We start from the raw sequence: 7,788 nt of genomic DNA on the forward strand, positions 1-7,788 counted from the left end.
TCTGCCCTGCAGTACCACCTTACTGTCTATTATATATATTAGATTATGTTATTGTATTATATTCTGTTATATTTCTTGGTGAATGAACCTATATACTCCCAGCCTGGGGCTCTCTGCCCTGCAGTAACACCTTACTGTCTATTATATATATTATACTATGTTATTGTATTATATTCTGTTATATTTCTTGGTAAATAAACCTATATACGCCCAGCCTGGTTCTCTCTGCCCTGCAGTACCACCATACTCTCTATTATATATATTATACTATGTTATTGTATTATATTCTGTTATATTTCTTGGTGAATGAACCTATATACGCCCAGCCTGGGGCTCTCTGCCCTGCAGTACCACCTTACTGTCTATTATATATATTAGATTATGTTATTGTATTATATTCTGTTATATTTCTTGGTAAATGAACCTATATACTCCCAGCCTGGGTCTCTCTGCCCTGCAGTACCACCTTACTGTCTATTATATATATTATACTATGTTATTGTATTATATTCTGTTATATTTCTTGGTAAATGAACCTATATACTCCCAGCCTGGGTCTCTCTGCCCTGCAGTACCACCTTACTGTCTATTATATATATTATATTATGTTATTGTATTATATTCTGTTATATTTCTTGGTGAATGAACCTATATACTCCCAGCCTAGGTCTCTCTGCCCTGCAGTACCACCTTACTGTCTATTATATATTATATTATGTTATTGTATTATATTCTGTTATATTTCTTGGTAAATGAACCTATAAACGCCCAGCCTGGGGCTCTCTGCCCTGCAGTAACACCTTACTGTCTATTATATATATTATACTATGTTATTGTATTATATTCTGTTATATTTCTTGGTAAATGAACCTATATACGCCCAGCCTGGGTCTCTCTGCCCTGCAGTACCACCTTACTGTCTATTATATATATTATACTATGTTATTGTATTATATTCTGTTATACTTCTTGGTAAATGAACCTATATACTCGCAGCCTGGGTCTCTCTGCCCTGCAGTACCACCTTACTGTCCATTATATATATTAGATTATGTTATTGTATTATATTCTGTTATATTTCTTGGTAAATGAACCTATATACTCCCAGCCTCGGTCTCTCTGCCCTGCAGTACCACCTTACTGTCTATTATATATATTAGATTATGTTATTGTATTATTTTCTGTTATATTTCTTGGTGAATGAACCTATATACTCCCAGCCTGGGTCTCTCTGCCCTGCAGTACCACCTTACTGTCTATTATATATATTATATTATGTTATTGTATTATATTCTGTTATATTTCTTGGTAAATGAACCTATATACTCCAGCCTGGGTCTCTCTGCCCTGCAGTACCACCTTACTGTCTATTATATATATTATATTATGTTATTGTATTATATTCTGTTATATTTCTTGGTGAATGAACCTATATACGCCCAGCCTGGGGCTCTCTGCCCTGCAGTACCACCTTACTGTCTATTATATATATTATACTATGTTATTGTATTATATTCTGTTATATTTCTTGGTGAATGAACCTATATACTCCCAGCCTGGGTCTCTCTGCCCTGCAGTACCACCTTACTGTCTATTATATATATTAGATTATGTTATTGTATTATATTCTGTTATATTTCTTGGTAAATGAACCTATATACTCCCAGCCTGGGTCTCTCTGCCCTGCAGTACCACCTTACTGTCTATTATATATATTAGATTATGTTATTGTATTATATTCTGTTATATTTCTTGGTAAATGAACCTATATCCTCCCAGCCTAAGGCTGTCTGCCGGTAGTACCCCCTAACTGTCCCTTATATATATTATTGTGTTATATTATATATTGGTGTTATATTCTGTTATATTTCTTGGTAACTGAACCTATAAACTCCCAGCCTGGGGCTCTCTGCCCTGCAGTACCACCTTACTGTCCATTATATATATTATATTATGTTATTGTATTATATTCTGTTATATTTCTTGGTAAATGAACCTATATACTCCCAGCCTGGTTCTCTCTGCCCTGCAGTACACCTTACTGTCTATTATATATATTAGATTATGTTATTGTATTATATTCTCTTATATTTCTTGGTAATGAACCTATATACTCCCAGCCTGGTCTCTCTGCCCTGCAGTACACCTTACTGTCTATTATATATTATACTATGTTATTGTATTATATCTGTTATATTTCTTGGTAATGAACCTATATACGCCCAGCCTGGTTCTCTCTGCCCTGCAGTAACACCTTACTGTCTATTAATATATTATACTATGTTATTGTATTATATTCTGTTATATTTCTTGGTGAATGAACCTATATACTCCAGCCTGGGTCTCTCTGCCTGCAGTACCACCTTACTGTCCATTATATATATTAGATTATGTTATTGTATTATATTCTGTTATATTTCTTGGTAATGAACCTATATACTCCCAGCCTGGGTCTCTCTGCCCTGCAGTAACACCTTACTGTCTATTATATATATTATACTATGTTATTGTATTATATTCTGTTATATTTCTTGGTAAATGAACCTATATACTCCCAGCCTGGGGCTCTCTGCCCTGCAGTACCACCTTACTGTCTATTATATATATTATACTATGTTATTGTATTATATCTGTTATATTTCTTGGTAATGAACCTATATACTCCCAGCCTGGTCTCTCTGCCCTGCAGTACCACCTTACTGTCCATTATATATATTATACTATGTTATTGTATTATATTCTGTTATACTTCTTGGTAAATGAACCTATATACGCCCAGCCTGGGTCTCTCTGCCCTGCAGTACCACCTTACTGTCCATTATATATATTATACTATGTTATTGTATTATATTCTGTTATATTTCTTGGTGAATGAACCTATATACTCCCAGCCTGGGGCTCTCTGCCCTGCAGTAACACCTTACTGTCTATTATATATATTAGATTATGTTATTGTATTATATTCTGTTTTACTTCTTGGTAAATGAACCTATATACGCCCAGCCTGGGGCTCTCTGCCCTGCAGTACCACCTTACTGTCCATTATATATATTAGATTATGTTATTGTATTATATCTGTTATATTTCTTGGTGAATGAACCTATATACGCCCAGCCTGGGGCTCTCTGCCCTGCAGTACCACCATACTGTCTATTATATATATAGATTATGTTATTGTATTATATTCTGTTATATTTCTTGGTGAATGAACCTATATACGCCCAGCCTGGGGCTCTCTGCCCTGCAGTACCACCATACTGTCTATTATATATATTATACTATGTTATTGTATTATATTCTGTTATATTTCTTGGTTGATTTTGTAGCCCGCAGCTGCAAGTACGTACTGGCTGATTCCCGGCGTGGCATCCGGAAGACCTGAATTCAAATGTGATCTAAGATCCATTCTGCCTAGATGTGTGAACCCTGAGCACGTTACTTAACTGTGTCTGCCTCAGTTTCCTCATGTGAGTAATGAGCTGGAGAAGGACATGATAAGCCACTCTAGAATCTTTACCATGAAAACTCCCAGTGGCAGTTGGACAATCCTGAGAACCCCTGAGTGATGACACCGTCTCCTTTCTGATCTCACTTTCCTCTCTTTTGTCTTTTGCTGCTGACAGTCTGTAACCCTATCTCATGTACTAGTGGGATGCTCTGCTCCTTCAGTCCATTCCTTCCTGATCTACTCACGGTAGCGATGGCCGCCATCTCCCCTCAGACCGCAGGCGACAGGCACGGACCTTGAAGCTCCAAACCAGCAGCCTTGTTTCCAACCTGGCTCCAACAGCCATCAGCTTGGGACACAACTCCTGCAGAGAAGGGGCCGGCCGTCCCTGCCACCTGTCCACTCCAGGGCAGCCGCGCCAGCCTATCTGAAGTAGCAGGGCTTCCCGAGGGACACAGCCGGGGGCCCTCCGCCATCCTCCTGGAAAGGAAACCCTGGGGAGCTAGAGGCAGGATCCACGGCTTCCGCAGGCCCACAGCCCCTGAGGCCCTTGAAGGGACCTTTTCCTTGACCCTGTCCCAGAATGTGACGATGGTTAATTGCTGGGGGAAATGCTGGCTCATTTGGGAGGAAGAGCCAGGAGGCCAGGCTCACCAGGCTGCACAGTATATGGCAATGGCTTTTTTTTTAGTGGGGGGGAGCTTAGGAATAAGAAGGTTAGAAAGGGAGGAAGGGGTCAGGGGGCCAGGGGATGAAGGCTTCAAATGCCAAACTGAGCATTTAACTTGATCCTGGAGGTGATGGGAAGTTGCTGGAGTTTGGAGGGGAGGGCAGGGTAGCACACTGAGACCTGCTCTGTAGGGAGATCACTTTGGTGGCTCAATGTGGGGACACACAATGGGCAGGCAGCAACCCCCCCAAGCGGCTACTGCAGTAATTGAGGCTCGAGGCATTGAGGGTCTGCACCAGGGGGTGACGGTGTCCTAGGAAGGGGCTGTATCCAAGGGATGCTACAGAGAAGAAACCAACAGCTTGGGTCCTGAGAGAGGGTGAAGGGTCGGAATGGCCCCCAGGGTCCCCATGAAGGTGATGGCCTGTTAGCAAAGTTTGCCCAGCAAGAGGCCTTGGGGGCAGTGCTAATGTGTCCATTTGGGGAGTTTGCGTGAAGAGGTTGGGGGTCCTTGGGTGGGTTCTGAATCTTTGAGTGGGCGGCTCCTCAGCTGGAAAATGGGGGCGTCCCATGGGCTGACATCTAAAAAAGCCTCCAGTTGAAGCCCGGGAGCCCTTCTCTCTCAGCCAAGGATCCTGCCTCCACAAGAAAATGAAGACATTGTAAATTGGGCCTCCCTTCCACTCTGCTATATCCCAAATGCATGTAACCGTCTCTCCCCCCATACCCACCCCCTGCCCCTCTAGCTTCCCCCACTGGCTCGGAGGGCCTTCCCTCCATTTATGGGGGAGCTTCAGAGGCCCAGCACCAGCCAGCCTCCATTCTCAAGCTCTTGCCAAATCTTGCCCTTTCTACCTTCTCTGCTACTGTCTATGTCTTTTCTTAAGAGCAGATGTAACTCTCCCTCCCTTAGTCAGCCTATTGCAGGGGCTCCCTATTACCTCAAGAACTGATTGGCATTGAAAGCCCTTTGTAGGCTGGCCCCAAGCCACCCTCTGAGCTAAATCGGGCCCTTTTCCACTTCCACACCTTTCCCCCAGTGGCCAGAATGGACTCCCCATTTCCACCCGCTTCCTGTAAGATGCAGCTCGGGTGCCCTCTGGAGGCCCGGGGCCCGCCTTCCCTCCCCAGTGATCTCGAACCCAGATCCTGTGTAAATACTCACGTTGGAGCCCTTGCTCGCTCTCTACGCCATCTCCTTGTCCGGACCGCCGTGGGGCTCGAGGGCTCCCGGATGAGGGGACACTCTTATTGTCTGGCTTACGGACCCTCGGCCGCCGTCTAAGGCTCTGTCCGACCCTTGGAGGTACATGGATCCTGGGGAAGAGGAGGCTCGAGATCCAGGAGAGCAGCTGGCCTCAAGCCCTTGAAGGTCAGGCCGGGGGAGGAGACAGATCGCCTTGTTCTACTTGATCGGAAGGCAGAGTTGCGTGGGGGAAGATCCGGAGCTTGGGGATTGGGGCCAGGGGTCAGGGCAAGCTGCCTCATGGGAGAGCCCTCCCCAGGAGGAAGGCCCTGTCTCCAAATGAGGCCCTCCCCCCACCAGGCCTTAGAGCTCTAAGCTGGGGAGCCAGTTGTCAGATGGGGAATGGTGGGGGCCCCTTTGGGGGGAAGGCCTGGCCTGCTCTCCAAGGCTGGGCTTCTAAGTTGAGGAGACAGGAAGTAGTCTGCCTCAGTGGGGGTCCTTGCTGCACTCAGGATATTGTGGCGGCTGCTGGGACCCAGATGAAGACCACATATTGTGTCAGGCTCCTTATAAAAAGAGTTCCAGGTGACAGGCCAGGGCTGGCCCTCCTCACTTTCCCTCTCGTGAACCCTGGCGTGGTCTTCCAGCCCAGCAGCGGCCCAGTTCTGCCCCAAGAGCTCCCAGGACTGTGAACTCTCAGAAGAACATCCCCAAAGGTGCGGTGGGGCCCAGGAACCTCTGGGACAAACTGCAAAGGGCCTGGCCTCAATGGTGGGCTTGGGTTAGGGGCCCCTCACCCCCCCTTTTGAGTATCCATTCCTCCAACCAAAGCACCCAGGCCTTAATCCTCCATCTCATGCTGTGGGGGGCTTTCCACACAGTTACACCATCTCCCCCACTCCCCACCGGGCCTGGATTACCCTCACTTCTCAGCTTTGCCCCCCAGACTCCCAGAGTCCCTGGCTCCCCTCACCCCCACCAGGCCTAAACTGCCCTCGCTCTTCTCTTTGCCCCCCAGACTCCCAGGTTCCCATGAGGCTCAGCTTGGCTTTCTTCCCTGCTTAGGGGACCTGCCCTCCCCACATGTAAGTGATCATTTCTTGCCTGTGAACACTTACTGTTGTTCATATTATGTTCCCCCCCAATAAAATAGAAATTGCCCTTTTTTGGTCTTTTTCACCTTGGGGCCAAACCCAGAACATGAAGCCCACTGGCCAGAGCCTTTCCGTCACCTTCCCCATTCAGCCTCCAAATGACTGTAGGAGGTGGTCAGTCAGTTCAGTGTTCTTCCTTTCCTGAGAAAGAGCTTGAAGCTTCCCAAGGCAGCAACCTCTCCCAAGGAATTCTGGGCTCAGAACTGACTCAACCGCTACCAGGCCTCGATCAGTTCTAGACTGAGGCGGACAAAGGGAGAATCCATTTCCTCAGGGGCCCCTCTCCTTATGGTTTAGCTCGTGGCCAGTAAGGGCCCTTTTGTGATGGCCGTGCCCCCAGCTGACAGTTATAAGGGGCTTCCTCACACCCGGCCGCTTGCTAAGTGCTTGGTTGGTAGTAGCCCATATGTCACTGCCCCAGGAGAATGTATTGTTATGATCCCTATTACAAAAAGGGAAATTGAGGCAGGCTGAGGTAAAGGGACTGGCCAAAGATCACACACCTGGGATATGTATAAGATGCCACAAACAGCACAAGGCCCTTTTGTGACAACCATGACCCCAGCCAACAGTTATAAGGGGCTTCCTTGCACTCGGCCATTTGCCGAGTGCTTGACCGGTAGTGGCCCATCCACCACTGCCCCAAGAGAAGTGCTCTTATGGTTCCGATTACAGATAGAGAAACTGAGGCAGGCCAGGGTGAAGGGGCTGGCCAGAGGTCACCCACCTGGGATATGTATGGCCGTTTTGTGACGGCCGTGACCCCAGCCGACAGTTATAAGGGGCTTCCTCACACCCGGCCACGGGTATGGGGAAGACAGAGGGCATTCCAGTGGGGAGCACATTTGGGGCAAAGACAAGACGTCGCTTGTATACAGGCAGACCAGAGAGTACTTCGGCCCTCCTGGGCAAAGGGGACAAAGGGAATGAGGCAGGTTGAGGCCGGGCCGTGAGAGCTTCCTGGGCATTAGAGGGCCTGCGCTCAGTGGGCTTGTGAGTCACTTTACCACCTTGTCTGTGAAGGATGAGCTCATTCTGCGAGCCTGACCCTCGGGTTCCCAGGGCCGCCCCTTCATGGCCATCTCCCCAGCTCCGGCCTCCCAGTCCTGCCTGAGGGCTCAGCCTCCACCAGATCCCCAGCCTCTCCACCCCCACCAATATTACTTCTGCCCCTTGCTCTGGGGATGGCAAAGCCCTCCCAGCCCCCCTCCTGCTTTCAAAGGAGGTTTGTGGCCTCTCACCCCCTATGACTCTGTTCCTCACCTGGGGTTCTGGCTTTTGGCCTGCTGGCCTCCATCCTCCTCCACCATCAAGCTCCTTGAGGGCGGGA

Source organism: Antechinus flavipes, chromosome X (assembly GCF_016432865.1).
Source record: "Antechinus flavipes isolate AdamAnt ecotype Samford, QLD, Australia chromosome X, AdamAnt_v2, whole genome shotgun sequence".
Taxonomy (NCBI): domain Eukaryota; kingdom Metazoa; phylum Chordata; class Mammalia; order Dasyuromorphia; family Dasyuridae; genus Antechinus; species Antechinus flavipes.